The 17,031-nt window shown below is 38.6% G+C and overlaps 1 long non-coding RNA gene across 1 annotated transcript; it reads right to left on the reverse strand.

The window, feature by feature from the left end:
• Window positions 1-11,458: 11,458 nt before the first annotated feature.
• On the reverse strand, window positions 11,459-12,572 carry LOC110865674. The gene is made up of 2 exons (XR_002550876.2): window positions 12,246-12,572; window positions 11,459-12,177 (listed from the first exon to the last, which is right to left on the reverse strand). It is a non-coding gene; the product is annotated as an uncharacterized LOC110865674 (long non-coding RNA).
• Between the last annotated feature and the right edge of the window lie 4,459 nt (window positions 12,573-17,031).

Consider the following 17,031-nt stretch of genomic DNA (forward strand, 5'->3'; position numbering starts at 1 on the left):
GGCTGCAAATGTGTATCATCTGAGCTAACCACTGCTGGTGACTTTGATGACCCAGCAGTGGCTTCAAAAGGTGGTGGAATAGGTGGTAATGAAGTGGACAACTGCTGACTTTTATCCACTGTTTGAGGACTTTTGTCAGCAGTGTTTGAAGATGTGGAAGCAGTGGTGGATGGGCTACTTTGGTCAACAACTGTTGAGGTAGCAGTGGTTGAGCTTTGACAACTATTTTGAACAGCTGGTGCTTTTCCCTTTGTGGCAGACCTTTGAGGGATGATGATTTCATACCCATAGTCTGGTGTTGTATCCTCTGATGGACCTGCACTGTTAGTCTTGACAGCAGTATTTTCAAAAGTAAATTTTTCAAGATCAAACAGATCTGCAGGATTTGCTGGGATTTTCATTGATGAAAGTTCATTGAACTTTACATTCAAAGTCTCCTCCACTGCCTTGGTCCGTGTATTGAACACTTTGTATGCCTTGGCAGTGGTTGAGTATCCCAGATGATAACCACAATCAATTTTGGCTGCAAATTTTGAAATGGAATCTTTTAAGTTCAAAATAAAGCATGGGCAGCCAAACACCTTGAAATATGAGATCAGTGGTTTGATTTTATACAGAATTTCATAAGCAGTCTTTTTGTGCCTGGGGTTTATTAAAACTCTGTTATGGACATAGCAAGCAGTGTTTACTGCCTCTGCCCAGAAAGTTAATGGCAAAGCTGAATCTGCAAGCATAGTTCTGGCAGCCTCAATCAAAGTTCTGTTCTTTCTTTCAACAACCCCATTTTGCTCTGGTGTTCTAGGGATGCTGTACTGCCATACAATCCATTTCTTCACACAGAAGGCATCCAACTCCTTATTTTTAAATTCTGTGCCATTGTCACCCCTGAAGCTTTTCACTGGAAGGTCAAATTGCTTTTCAACCTGTGTCACAAAGTCTTGCAAAATGCCTGCAGTCTCATCTTTTGAGTGTAAAAAGAAAGTCCATGTAAACCTAGAAAAGTCATCAACAATAACCAAACAATATCTTTTCTTCTTGAGGCTCGTGACTTGAACTAGGCCAAACAAATCCATGTGTAGCATTTGCAAACACTGGGTTGTTTTGGACTCTTCAATGGACTTGTAAGAACTTTTATGATGTTTTCCTTTTAAACAGGAAATGCAATGTTCAGGACATGAAAACAATTTTTGTGGTAGGCCTCTCACCAAACCATTTTTTGAAATTTCATTGATTGTCTTAAGATTTGTGTGCCCCAGCCTTCTGTGCCAAAGTTCTGTCTCTTTGTTAGAGGCAGCTGAGAACAGACAGGCATCAGCTCTGGGACACTCTTTTGACATATCAACAACATAAACATTGCCACTTCTTTGAGCAACAAGTTTAGTTTGACCAGTTTTAATTATTGCTTCAATCTTTTTGACCATTTCTGGTCCAACAATCCTACAACAATCTTTTGTGAAGAATGACCCAAACCCTTTGTCACTCATTTGTGATACACTCAGAAGGTTGAATTTTAGATTGTCTATCAGATTGACATTTTCAAATTTTACATTTCCATATTGCACTGTACCAGACCCTAGAACTTTCCCTTTACTATTATTCCCAAAGGATATATCACCCCCTCCATGGATTTTAAAGTCTTTGAGGATGGCTTTACATCCTGTCATGTGCCTGGAGCCTCCACTATCTACATACCAAAGACTATCAAAGCATGCAGAAGCTCCCTGCACATGAAGTAAAAGGATTAGTTCATTAAGAGCTCCAAAGCCAACAGGGCTTTGGATGGGGTTTCAACAGTGTCTGGTATGGATGCAGAGTGATGGACAGTGGTTAGGTCAGGGGTTTGGACAGTTTTAGTACTGCTTCTTGCTAACCACTGTTAGGGGTCTTAACCAATCACCTGCTGATAACCAAAAGGATGCCTATTTACTCTAGGTTTAGAGGGCCTTTTGTAGGCCTCATAAACATGTGGAATCCTTTAGTAGGACTGTTTTTCCTTGCCTTTTCTGAACTGATTGGCAGGGGGTGCATCAGTAACCTGAACATCTCTTTTGACAGATGTTTGGTTCAGCTGTTTTGTGACATCTGTTTGAACTGGTACAAACAGTGGTTGTTTCTTGGTGAATTTGACAGATGATGATGATGATGATGGACTCAAGGATGTTTTAGCAAGGTACTCATTCTTTTTCACATCAAAGTTTTTGAGATACACACATGCTTGAGTTTTGTGGTTTGTTTTACCACAAACAATGCAATTCAGCTGAAACAATGACACTTGTTCTGTTTATATCAAAAGCTTTTAAGTGGAAACAGGCTTTTGTTAGATGATTCCTTTTCTCACAAAATTCACAAAATAAGTTATCAATTTTTTCTTTCTTCTTTCTCTTTTCAGACTCCTTTGCAGCAGAGGTTTTAACCACTGCTGGGATGTCCTTGAGAGGTATTACTTTAGCTTTTGGAGCTTTAACACCATCAGTTGATGTAAACTCCATTGGCTTGAAATTTTCAAGAATATCACACTCATTAGACCTTTTTGGTTTAAACTGATGATCTTCAAGCTCCTCAAAAGTAGAGGATCCCACTGGTCTGTCAAGTGTGATTTTGTCAGTGATTTTCACTTCTTGGCCATTCTTGTTCGTGGGGATGAACTCAGTGGTTACATCAGTGGTTGGAACAGATTTTCCAAAAGCAGTGTTTTCATCATCATGTTTTCTATAACCAACCCCAAATTTCACATTGCTTTTTATCTGTTTTTCAAGCATAACCTCATACCCTTTGCATGATTCCACCCATCTCTCACATGTGTTCTGGGTGGACTCTAACTCCTTTTTGCAAACTTGGTATTTTTCTACCAAAGTTTGGAGTTGGGTTTTGGTTATACTCTGCTCTTCTTTCATGCTGCTAATCTCTTTGTCTTTTTCAGCCAATTTGTTTTTATGTTCTTTTAGAGATCTTTCAAATTTGACTTCATCAGTTAAGATTTTATCCCGAAGGTTTTCGTTCACCTCTTTGATGTTAGCAAAAGCAATAATGCAATTGTCAGAACACAGTTTTTCAAGAACTTGAGGTGATACCTTGGCAGCAGCCATCATTGCACAATCACATTGAGGATTTTCTTCATCTTCAGCTCTTTCTTCTTTCTCACCTGCTTTTTCTACTTTCTTTTCTTCCTTGTTCTCTTCGGACCATGGGTCTGTCAGTGGTTCAATCAGGGTACCTGAACTTTCTCCCAACAGTAGTTCACCAGCCACAGCAGTAACCACTGCTTCAGTCACCTCATCCACTGTTTCAATACTCAGTTGTTCCTCTTCAGTTTCAACCCCCTCCTGTATTGACTCTAATGCCATCAAACAAAATTCATTATGAGAAGAAACATTGGAAGCATAGAGTGCAAAATTTTCATCACTAAGGTCTTCAGGCATACTGCTCCAGTCAACAAACCCTTGAGTGAAAAAACTTTGTTTATCTGGTTGTGCTGCTGCTGGAGCAGTGGTTTGAGGTGCAGACTGCACTTGTGCCTGACGGACAGGGGTTTGAACATATTGGATCTGTGAGCAGTAGTTTGGACATAGTGCACTGGCACAGGGGCAGTAGCATAGTGAGAAGTGTTCACTTGAGCTGCTAGGGCATATTGGGTATAGTGCACAGTGCCTTGATTTTGAGGTCTAGGATTTGAGCTAGGATGAGTGATTATGCGACCAGTAGTTTGACACCTACACTCCCTAGCGAAGTGCCCCAACCTATTACACTTGTAGCACTTGATTTTCGATTTATCCAACCCAACCCTTAGATTCCCATGCAAACCTGGGAATTTTTGCCGTGTTCTTTTATAAAATTTTCTAGTTCTAACACTTAGCAAGGCCAGTTGGTGCAGAATATCCATTTCCTCTAAGTCAGTGAGATCAAAATGCTGTAGATCATTGAATTCAAAGCTTAGATTGTCTGACATCTGGTTTTCGTTTGCAGTGAATGCAAAACTTGCAGTGTGAGGATCAGGGTTGTTAAAATTTGCACCAGCAGTTATGTCAATGAAGTGATCATAACCCTGATCCTTAGCACTACTCCCAGATTCTTCTTGACCCAGTAGAGCAGTGTTACCGAATGTATAATCATCAACGGTTTTTCCTGACTCTTCTAACTTCCGTTTCTGGTTCAACTCCCTTTCATATGTCAGGAGTCGACCGTGGAGTTGGGTCAAGGTCAGATCCTTGAACTCAGGTGAGTTTCGGGTGACAAAAGCTATGGTGTCCCATTTTTCTGGCAGTGACCTAAGGAACCTGCTATTTTGAGTTGAGTTTGTAAAAGTGGTATTAACAAGCCTCAGTTCACTGATGAGACAACTGAAACGCTCAAATTGTTGCGTCAGTGATTCACCTTTAACATGACAAAATGTTTCATACTGTTGGTTCAGGATTTCCCTATTGTTTTCTATGACTTCTTCGGTTCCCCCAAACTGTTCCTTAAGTGCGTCCCATAACTCTTTGGCACTGTTACAGTGTAACAGTCCAGCATATATTTCATTGGGCAGCGCTGATGCTATGATGCTAAACGCTTTAGCATCTAGTTCGATCTTTTGAAAGTCGGTTTCGGTATAATTTTCAACTAGTTTTGGAACGAACTTTTTAGCATCTTCAGCACTTGGCACTGTGGGAACATGGGGACCAAAGACGACAGACCTCCAACAATCTGTGCTTTGTTGAGCAAGGATGTGACCCATCCTCCTCTGCCAGATGTTGTACTCATTTCTTTTTAGCATAGGTGGTTTAAAAAGAGAGCCGATGTTGTTTTTATCATCCTAAGATTGTGACGTCATTCTTGTTGTTCTACAGACACTGAGAAATCAACTTTAACGGTGATTAATCCTTACTCTGGTTTTCAACAAATAAACAAACGATCAGTATCAACTGTTATGAGCTGAACTATACCCTAATCCTTAGCACTACTCCCAGATTCTTCTTGACCCAGAAGAGCAGTGTTACCGAATGTATAATCATCAACGGTTTTTCCTGACTCTTGTAACTTCCTTTTCTGGTTCAACTCCCTTTCATAGGTCAGGAGTCGACCGTGGAGTTGGGTCAAGGTCAGATCCTTGAACTCAGGTGAATTTCGGGTGACAAAAGCTATGGTGTCCCATTTTCCTGGCAGTGACCTGAGGAACCTGCTATTTTGAGTTGTGTTTGTAAAAGTGGTATTAACAAGCCTCAGTTCACTGATGAGACAACTGAAACACTCAAATTGTTGCGTCAGTGACTCACCTTTAACATTACAAAATGTTTCATACTGTTGGTTCAGGATTTCCCTATTGTTTTCTATGACTTCTTCGGTTCCCCCAAACTGTTCCTTAAGTGCGTCCCATAACTCTTTGGCACTGTTATAGTGTAACAGTCCAACATATATTTCATTGGGCAGCGCTGATGCTATGATGCTAAACGCTTTAGCATCTAGTTCGATCTTTTGAAAGTCGGTTTCGGTATAATTTTCAACTGGTTTTGGAATAAACTTTTTAGCATCTTCAGCGCTTGGCACTGTGGGAACATGGGGACCAAAGACGACAGACCTCCAACAACCTGTGCTTTGTTGAGCGAGGATGTGACCCATCCTCCTCTGCCAGATGTTGTACTCATTTCTTTTTAGCATAGGTGGATTAAAAAGAGAGCCGATGTTGTTTTTATCATCCTGAGATTGTGACGTCATTCTTGTTGTTTTACAGACACTGAGAAATCAACTTTAACGGTGATTAATCCTTGCTCTGTTTTTCAACAAACGAACAAATGATCAGTATCAACTGTTATGAGCTGAACTATTTACGTCAAAATGATTGTTAAATCAAATTTGACTGTCCAAGCTCTGGTACCAATTGTTGGATCTGAGTTTGATTCTGATTGTATTTTGTGTTTGTAATTAAAATGAAAATGGAAGAGTGTGCAACGGAATTATGATGAAAACAAACTTTGCATATAATCAAACAAGAGTAATACTTTGATCAAACATCTTTACACAATGAATCGGAAGATCGAATTTATTTCAATAACGATTACAATGATTGATGAATGAATGCAAACTCCCCCTCAGCCAGAGCTCAGTTGTTTGTTCGTGCAAAGAAGACGATGAGGCAAAAGAGCTAATAGAACAGTACAAAGTACTTATCTATTTATAGGCACTTGCAAACTACTGAGCATCTTAGCTGATGTCACCATGAAAGTGACATCTAAACTCCTAACAAACTCTAACCTCTGATCTATACAAACACTGCTATGTTAACTACTGCTATTACATTATATTACAAAACAGACTATTGATCAGCTGCTGCAACCTTCCACTACTGTGAACCCAGCAGCACTTGTCCGGATCAGCAGAGCTTGACTCAAAGCAGTAGATTGAGTCAGCAGGGCTTTAGTCTTTCATCAGGTCTTTACTTGAGTAGTAGTTGCAGGTTAGTATTTTGCAAGATCAGCATATAGGAGGTCAGCAGTTGTTGAAATCACTTTCAAGGGGAGAGATTTGTACGTAATCATCTGCTTATTCTGGATCCACTGCTCTGATCCAGTTTTGGCTTTAATTATCTGTTCCTCTGATAGGGTTCAATCCCAACATATATTAACACCAAAACAAACCGTTTTATTGATAGTTTATATTGTTTTATAACGTACATCGTTTACAGAGCACAGTTGTCACATTTTCCCTATTTTTAAGAAGTTGAGAGTTCAAATCTTGCAAGATACAAATATAAAATTGGTTAAAATTACGTGAATTTAGCGTTAGAAAAACTAAAATTTCTTATAAGAAGAGAGAAGTTGTTTTAGGTAAATTATGGGTTTTTAGGTAATTGGTTGAGTTGTCACTAGGAGACATAATATGATGGTAAGGCCATGCGTAATGGACATTATAGGGGTATAAAAGAGTTTAATAACGCCTCCAGCATCATCCCCTTGACGTTATAGGGGCATGAAGAGAGAGGTGCATTTATAAAATAATGTCCAAAGATGAGGAAAAATGGTAAGTATTGAATGAAAAGTCAACTAAGGGCATCTGTTGGACCCAGTATGGCCTTAACAACTTCTTTTTACGTAATATGGCAAGTGATTTCAGTATATGTGAATAAGATGTGCGGAAATGGAAATCAGACTTTCAAGAAACAAGACCTACAGAATTATCAAGTTTATATCACTTTGAAATAAATTAGTTTAACAAGGTGATTGTAAGATTATTATCTAATACAAATGAATCTTGATTTTTGTGGGTGAGAAGAGCAGTGGAGTTTGAGTGTTTGTATGTGAATGCTAAGCTTCAAACTCAAATATCTTCTGCCTCTCGAGCCTTCTATTTATAGACGGTTGTGGACATGAATAAACAATTGTTTATTCATGCAATAAGTCCTGCATAAAGTAGCAATTTGACATATTCATTGAATCCATCGTTCAAGTTGCATTTGTAATCATGAAAACCAATAATGTCATGCTTCGGTCATGGGTGGCAGGATAGAGTTGTGATAGACAAGTGGGTATTTCATCAGAATTTCTGATAAGCCACTTCATCAGAAATTCTGGTGAACAAATCATCAGAAAGTTTGATGATCAGAATTTGTCAGAAACTGATGATATATCATCAGATCCATCAGAAACGACCTTCTCTGATAATCCAAATCAACTCTTTATCAACTTGAGATTCTTTGTAGTAGATACTTTGCTTTTCAGTTGTCCTAACTGTTTTTCTTCATCTTGCTGTGTTCTTCAGGACTGTTATCTTCTTCAGAGATCCAGTTGATTGAGATTTTCTTCAATACTTACAAATAAAGTTTCCTAACAATTCCCCCCTAAGTATTGTAAGAAAATGAACTATCTCTATGTCCAAATGTAAACAACTTTTAACTAAATCAAAAGAAGATCAAGTGACTATGTCCCACAGACAGAAAACATAAAACATACAAGTTAAACATAGACCATCCAACCATTGTAAAAGAAATAGAAAAACAAGTTCTAAATATTGTTAAAAAAATACTATCTCATCAATTCTTTTAATTGATCTTCACTCCACCTCTGTGTTTGTCTCCTGGTTTCAGCTTTTTCTTGTGATCAATTATTTTTTTGAGTTGCCTTGTACATTGATTTGTACCATTCTCTTGCTTCCATCCAATCTTTAATGCAATCTTCAATTTTCTTTCTTAGCTGTTCATTGTTCTTTCCTTTCATCTTGAGTTGCTCTTGTTTCTCATTTATGCAGTTTCTTATATACTTTAAAGTTTGGTTTGAATACCTGCAAATTTCACTGATTCTGAATAGAGCTTTCTCATCATGAGCATCTTTGAAGACTGCACAGATTTCTGGTGTGTCAAAGATTGCACCAGTTCTTGCTAATTTTGAAGGGATTTCAGCTGGAATCATTGTGTTGGGTGGAGGTATTAATACTTTAGTGTTATACTCGAAATTTATACACAGATTAAAGTCTGCTAATGCTGCTCTTTTGTATAATTTCGCTCCTGTACTTTTAACACTATCAAGAGCTCTCCTGATCACTACTGAACCACCTTTCCATTCATCAATGATGTTCTTCATCTTGACTATGTCCATTGGATGAATTTTATCAGCCAGGTCTGCATCAGTAACCTTTTGAATATCTTTGTCTTTTCTGACTAGGGTGTACTTGTTTTGACTTTCATTCCCTAGTAAGCCTCCTCCAGTAGTCAAAGTATCAACTCTTTCAATTGATACTATTGGATTGGTCAATTTGTTGTGCAATATCACCCAGCTGCCATTTTTTCTTTCTTCATAAATAGCTTTACTCATTGGTGAGAGTGGCCTTGTTGGGTTGTCTTCTGGACCTTTCCAATAGTAGTGCTTCAGATGTTCTTCTGGATACATCATTGTGTGTAGATCACCTTCCAGCACTTCTGATTCTTTGATGTTGCCTTCTGAGTCTTCTCTCATTATTTTTCTTGGCCTTTTTGAAGAGGTCACTTCATGTTCCATTCTTCGCTTTTCTTTTGTCTCCATCCTTATGCTAAATTCTGTTTCTCCAGTAATGGTTGTAGTTGATGGTTGAGCTGAAGTGTATTCTTTATGTTGGATACTTGAAGTGTCTGGCTTTGATATACTTGGTGGAGGACCCATGGGTAACTTTTGTTTATCTGGTGGTGGACCCATGGTCTGCTTTTCTTTTTGAACTGTTACAGCTTCTGTTTGCTTCATTTGTTCTTGTTGGATGGTTTCTGGTTGATGTTGGGGACTTTCTGACTCTTTTGCTTGTCTTTCTTGTGGAATTGGAGTCTTTAGTTTTGTCACACCCTGAAATTATCAGAGCTGGCGTGACTGGACCGGTATCTTCATTTCACAGCGGAAGCAAATAAGCTAAGACTTCTAGAAAATGAACGCCGCTAAGTACTCGAATTCCCATGGGTTCTCCTATTCCAACCGTTCCATGTTTTTGAAAATACAACCTGGGAAAGAACATGCGAAAAAGTCAACATAAAGTTGAGCGAGTTCATAGTTTGTTTTGAAAAAGATTTTAAACAAATCTTTTTGTTTACCGGTTTAAAAGCTGTGGAGAAAATTTAGTAAAATCAGTTTCTTGGCATGTTATATGAAAGCTGTGGGTCTAGCCCACAAGAGTATTCGTGCATTGCATGAAAGGGAATGGGCCGATCCCAAAAGAGTATTTGTAAGCAGGACCAACACGTCCTCTTACTTGTACATGAGTTGAAAACATTATCAAAGTTTGTAAATACATGTATTACAAGTTTGTGTCAAATGATATTAAAAACATTTGAAAGTTATAGTGTTGTAAGTTGGTATGTAAAGCGTCTATGAACATGTTGATCATTAATGTTTCTCGAGGACATTAACATATGCGACGACATAGGAGGTACTCAACCCGCGTAGGCAATTTTTAGTGTCGAATCACCTCGACTGGGACACAACAGCACTCTAAGTGGTCACCCATGGACCGTGAGCGGGGCTCGCCCGTACCCATTAGATCTAACCTTTGTTCCTTGGTCCTCAAAAGGATTAATGGCACCTCAGTTGCAGCCTATGCTCACATGATCTAACAGTTCATTCCATAACTTAATCATACCTAAGTTTGACATGTATTTCCCCCCTAAAGTTGTAAACCGAAACGTTGAAAGAAAAGGGGGACATGATCTCACTGAGTTGTCTCGTTTTTCGTACGCAGGCCAACCCAGTCCTGTTGTAGTAACTAGGACATTCTCGTCACTAGTCATGAAAATCATGCACGTTTGCGAAAATACGCGTTTGTTTTGTAAAACCGGTATGTTTAGTATAAACCTTTCGTAAACCTTTCGAGTTTGTTGAAATTCATTTGCAACATGGTCTATAAATATGTGTTTTCATTCATCGAAATAGTGTTTTCTTTTGCAAAAACTTGCATGTCTTTCCACCCCCGAAAACATTTACAAAAATGTAAAAACCGTAAAAAGTGGGGGTTATGAACTCACCTTGACATTCCTATGCAAAGCTAGCTTAGCGTGATTCCGTAGTGTCGTTCCAGGAACGTGAATTAGCTAGCGTGCAACGATGACATTCCTACGAAGGAATACTTATAAGTTTCTAATTTAACGACGTAGTTAAACTACGTGTCCGAGCTCTACCGAGTCGTTAACAAAACGACTCTACGAAGGAAGGTGTTAATATTTTGGTTTGAATTAACCAAACTATTGTTAGTTGATCCCGTTTATGACCGGGACAAAAACTAAGTCTCGAAAACGACTTGGCTTTCGAATGGTTTAAAATATATATATTTATATATTTAAATAAAAATATACTTACGACATCATGTTATTTTTCGCGAATAGAAATACGTAGGTGGATAGCGGTTCGTGTCGTCGTAAGATGAAAATAAAAGTGTATATATAAATATACATATATTTTAGTCGTGACGTTTGAAATATAACTTAGAATTCAGACAGTTGAACTAAATATAACAACTATATTTAGTTCGTAAGAACGTTTAAAATCGATGTTTAAAATAAATATATACCTTATATTTATTTTATAAACGTGTTCAAGTATTTCGAAAAGTCTATGTTTAAAATAAATAGAAACTTCATTTTTTTTATGAAAATGTTCTAGTATTTCAAATTATCGGTGTTTTGAAATAAATATAAATAAATAATCGTATTTATTTTGTATAAGTAATCGAGCTTTTAAACGCGTTTTGAAATACTATAATGAGGGTCGAGTGTTAGTGGTTTGAAATAAAGGTAAGTAGTATTCGTCGAATGTTATAACTTCGTTTGTAATTTGTAATCGTCGCCCAAAATAACCAAAATAAATATATATTTATATTTATTTTATAAGAAGAATTCGAAATCCAATAAGTGTCATTTTTAGATCATAAATGCGGGTCGTGTTTCGGGTTTTTAACGAAAATTGGGCAGAGTTTCCTCTGTTTTTGGAATAACCTCGACATCTAAAGTGTCGATATTTTAATCAAACTCAATCAATAATTCAACGGAACCAAAATATGCATAAAATTCTCGTTAAAATATCAAAACATAAACTAGTATTTAATCAATTCGGGTCGAGCTCGGGTCGCGTATAAGTCTAAAATCTAATGAAAAGTGGCGTAACAACGACTCGCTACGCCTAAACTTTACCGGGTCTTGCGTGTTGACTGCTGTTGACCGACTGACTTCGTTGACTGAGTTGACTCGGTTTGACCGAGTCAAACCGAGTTGAACCAAACCTTGACCCGAACACCGAACTGAGTCGCGAACTTGAACCATTATGTTGACCACTTTGACCTGTTGACCGAGTCGACTCGGGTTTGACTGAGTCGACTAGGTTGGACTGAGTTAACCCAACTTAGCTGAGTTGACCCGGACCGAGTTAACTCGAACATCAAACCGATCTTCAACCCTGAACCGTATCCCGAACTTGAACCGTTGACCCGTTGTTGACCCGAGTAGAACCCGAAAAATGAGCTGACCCGAACTACACCCGAACCCACAACATAGCCTGAATCTGAACCGTGACTGAACCAAACACCCTGCTGAACCGAACTCGTGCGAACCCGAGACTAAACTCGATTACCACTTCAGCCGTAGTGCTGCCGTCTCCACCACCGCCGGCCGCCGCGAGTGGCGATCGGCACCTCTTTCTTTCTGACCGACTCCCCGAACCCCACGACACCTTTGCCGCTGTCATAACAGCCTCCCCGCATCACCTGAACATCAAATGCTTGCCTGAGAATACATGGATCTAGAACGAAAATGAGAATTTTTATGAACCTACCTGCTTCATACTCGAGAAACACGGCTGCCATTAACCAATATCCTCACCGTCGACAGAAACTCCCGTAACCACCATCAATCTTCATCATCATCATCAGCAGAACATCATCATCATCAACGTCAGCAGCGGCGGCCGCCGCTTCCGGTTTAGTCGCCGGCGAAGTCGAGAGGAACAGGGGGTGTTGGGGGTTGACATGGTGCAGGTGGAGTGGTGGGAGCTCGCTGGAGCATGATTCCGGTCACCGGATATAATGTCAAGAGAGAGAGAGGAAGCAGATGTCGGCTGGGAGGTTGTTTGGTTAGGGTTTGTTTCTCAAAAATGCAGGAGGAGGGGTAGAAGACTTATATATTTAGGTTTTTAAATTTGGGTTGGGCCCAGGGCCCGTTAGTGCTTTGACTGGCCCAACGATATTTCTATGGCCCGTTTACGTTCTCGAATTTTGTATAACGCCACAAATATTTAACGAGAGCTGGTAACTCTAAAATTTATGTCGGTAATCGTTTATCAGACGCGTATGTTTGTCGGTGCGCTAAATTGCGTAAAATGTTTCGAGTGTCGTTTCTAATCCGTTTTTCGATCCGTTTTCAACTACGGGTAATAAAATTTTAAAAAGAAGCTAAATATATCATAATATATTAATATCGAGACGGAAATTTTAAGTCAGGTGCTTCGTTTCGTCGTTGAATGTCGGTGCGTTACTGTTTCCGCGTTTTTCGTTCACGTTTGCGCTTTGTGTCGTTCGAAAGGATAATATTTTATCAAAATCACATTGTATGTATAAGTTATATGTATAAGCTCCGTATTTGTCAGCGTGGTCAGTATTTTGCACGGCATCAGTTCGTTATCGTTTATCGCTCAGCATATTTCCAAGAAATCACCACACGCGCACTGTAACGTCAGATAAGCGTTCTTATGCATTCCAGAAGCCTAATTAAGTTAATTCGTGCCTTAAACACTATTTATTATCGCCTTAAACGTTTGTTAATCGCGTAATTAGGAGCCGTTAATTACCGGTTGTCACATTCTCCCCCTGTTGCAGAAATTTCGTCCTCGAAATTTAGTCTATGTTATCTCCTCAGGGTTGTGTCACTCCTAGGTAAGTCCGGATAATACGAAAGTGAATAACCACGTAATCGAATCAAGAATTTTTCAGATTATGTGAATGTAAAGACATTTTGCATCAGTAAGAACCGAACGGGTCAATTGAGTTTGTTCCAGAAATCAATGTCGAGTGAACGAAGTGTAGTGATACTATCACCAATGCGAATAAGTTACAGGGTTCAACAAAAGAGGAACTTTGACCAATAGAATTCCAGATGAACGTTCACAATATGCAACTCAATTTTTGAAACAATAGAATTCACTACCAACGGAAACTTGCGTTGGTTATTGTATGATTGAAACTCGAATTTCAAGCTCAAATAAATGGAATCATGATTTGTCAAATATTGAACCAATAAATGAATAAGATAAAATCAACGTGTTGACATTGTTGAGTTGCAAGGATTCACTGGAATGAAATACAACCGAACTTGGTGTATCACCGTCTTAATACATAGTTGCATTAAGACTACCTAAATGATGCGTCAAACGAGAAGCATATATAGTTTCGCATGAGACGGCTTATCGTGATTAGCACAAGCTACAAGTTTATATTGCTGCCACAAAGTGTCGTAGTGAATGAAATAACTTGATAACGGTGATCAAACAAGTATCACCGTGTTTTGCATAAAATGCTCGATCATGATTAGCCCAAGCTACAAGTTCATACCGACACCACAATGTGTCGTAGTGATTGAAACAATTCAATAATAGCGGTGATCAAACAAGTATCACCGTGTTTTGAAATCAAGCGAGAAGTTCAAAGAAGTAAATCTGAATATTTGTTTCAAACAATTCTCATCGGATCTACAACTGAAAATGGAACAAATAAACAATGTTTTCGAGCGAAGATGAAAAGCAACAAATATTACAAAATGTTCACTCGATGGTGAAAGAACCGTTAAGAGGTACACTGAAATATTTAACACGAACTTGTGTACCATCATCTTAACACACAATTGCATTAAGACTGATTTAATACAATAAATCAAACAAACGGATTTAATACCAATAATCAAATAAATAAGCAATTAAATCCGTACATGATGTGTGCAAACGAGATTAGCGCAAGCTTCAAATATGTGAGACGCCACCACAAGGTGATCGTGATCAAAGAAACGACTCAATGAAGTCGAAGACCAAACAAGCATGTTATGGTTCAAAGCAAATGAAGTGCTTGTTGGGATTATGTAGAATATGATGACTTCAATCCATCATATTAGACCTTGAATTGAATATATATCATGAGCAAGTTCAAACAATTGAACTTGGTTTAGTCACATTTCAACAATGAATGCACGTATCGATACGAAATTTCAACATGGTTACAACGAAAAACCATGTATGTAGCTTGAAAAGGAAAAGGGATCCAACAAGTTTCATTGACTCGATATCAAGGAGTCAATGCTTTACAACAATGCAATCGTCCAAATCACAATGCAATAATCAACATAGAGAAACAATATTGAACGTTGATAAAGCAACAATTTCGAGTGAAGTCACATGCGTAACAAACAACGCATGTATAAATATGAATTCATCAAGAATGAAGCAAATGAGCATTCACTATTACGAAAGAAAATTTTTATGATGCAATGATCATTAGGGGGAGTAGAAGTATGAAAGTCTACTCACTATATGCAAAAAGTCGAAATTTCAACAAAAGAAATTTAAGGACTTTACCTGGAAGTTCACGTGATGGTTGGTTGTTATATAACATTACCATAGAACGTCGTAGGTAGCATAATCGCCATGAATGAAGTAGGGGGATTGCGAAGACATGTGACTTCTTTTGTAGCGCCAACCATTGTAAGTCTCTTCAGACTAAGTATCGACTGTTGTGAAATCTTGTTCTAACATACCTTAGCGAAATTCGTGTCGTTTGCATGATCACGTGGCAAGGTGCTGCTTTGCAGTCGGTAGTTCTCCCGCTGCCATGATTAGCGTCATTGTTATCGTGCCCAATCATGTTTCCCAAGGCCTTGTCTCGAAAGTCGTGTGTGATATACTTCGACGTCCACTAACGTATAGTTTAAGTTTCATGTGCACTCGCGCACTAGCGTTCCGTTCCACGTAGATTACCTGCTAGTGTAATTAAGATAGTATAGACAATATAGATAATGGTGTTTGCTCGAGTTATTAGTCACCGTTTCTACGTAATGACCTTTAATGGATTTTGACATAAGTTCTCCAAAGGTCCTAGATGCATGTTATCAAAACTCTCAAATTTTGCTTACCGTATGTAATCATTTCGTGTATCGTGTATCAAACACAACTCTTGTGCATGTTTAAAAATCAAAACAGTTAACTCATTGTTCTTGGCAACGGTTGGAACCCATATTCGAGTCTTAGGCGTTCTGTATGTGTTCAATTACTAATATCTAAGTCCCCAGAGGATAGTGAGGTTAGAGCCTAGGTATCTCTACAGAAACCTAATTCGCTGAAACCTATAGCTCTGATACCAATCTGTCACACCCCGAAATTATCAGAGCTGGCGTGACTGGACCGGTATCTTCATTTCACAGCGGAAGCAAATAAGCTAAGACTTCTAGAAAATGAACGCCGCTAAGTACTCGAATTCCCATGGGTTCTCCTATTCCAACCGTTCCATGTTTTTGAAAATACAACCTGAGAAAGAACATGCGAAAAAGTCAACATAAAGTTGAGCGAGTTCATAGTTTGTTTTGAAAAAGATTTTAAACAAATCTTTTTGTTTACCGGTTTAAAAGCTGTGGAGAAAATTTAGTAAAATCAGTTTCTTGGCATGTTATATGAAAGCTGTGGGTCTAGCCCACAAGAGTATTCGTGCATTGCATGAAAGAGAATGGGCCGAGCCCAAAAGAGTATTTGTAAGCAGGACCAACACGTCCTCTTACTTGTACATAAGTTGAAAACATTATCAAAGTTTGTAAATACATGTATTACGAGTTTGCGTCAAATGAATATTAAAAACATTTGAAAGTTATAGTGTTGTAAGTTGGTATGTAAAGCGTCTATGAACATGTTGATCATTAATGTTTCGCGAGGACATTAACATATGCGACGACATAGGAGGTACTCAACCCGCGTAGGCAATTTTTAGTGTCGAATCACCTCGACTGGGACACAACAGCACTCTAAGTGGTCACCCATGGACCGTGAGCGGGGCTCGCCCGTACCCATTAGATCTAACCTTTGTTCCTTGGTCCTCAAAAGGATTAATGGCACCTCAGTTGCAGCCTATGCTCACATGATCTAAGAGTTCATTCCATAACTTAATCATACCTAAGTTTGACATGTATTTCCCCCCTAAAGTTGTAAACCGAAACGTTGAAAGAAAAGGGGGACATGATCTCACTGAGTTGTCTCGTTTTTCGTACGCAGGCCAACCCAGTCCTGTTGTAGTAACTAGGACATTCTCGTCACTAGTCATGAAAATCATGCACGTTTGCGAAAATAAGCGTTTGTTTTGTAAAACCGGTATGTTTAGTATAAACCTTTCGTAAACCTTTCGAGTTTGTTGAAATTCATTTGCAACATGGTCTATAAATATGTGTTTTCATTCATCGAAATAGTGTTTTCTTTTGCAAAAACTTGCATGTCTTTCCACCCCCGAAAACATTTACAAAAATGTAAAAACCGTAAAAAGTGGGGGTTATGAACTCACCTTGACATTCCTATGCAAAGCTAGCTTAGCGTGATTCCG

This window comes from Helianthus annuus, chromosome 6 (genome assembly GCF_002127325.2).
Source record: "Helianthus annuus cultivar XRQ/B chromosome 6, HanXRQr2.0-SUNRISE, whole genome shotgun sequence".
Lineage (NCBI taxonomy): Eukaryota > Viridiplantae > Streptophyta > Magnoliopsida > Asterales > Asteraceae > Helianthus > Helianthus annuus.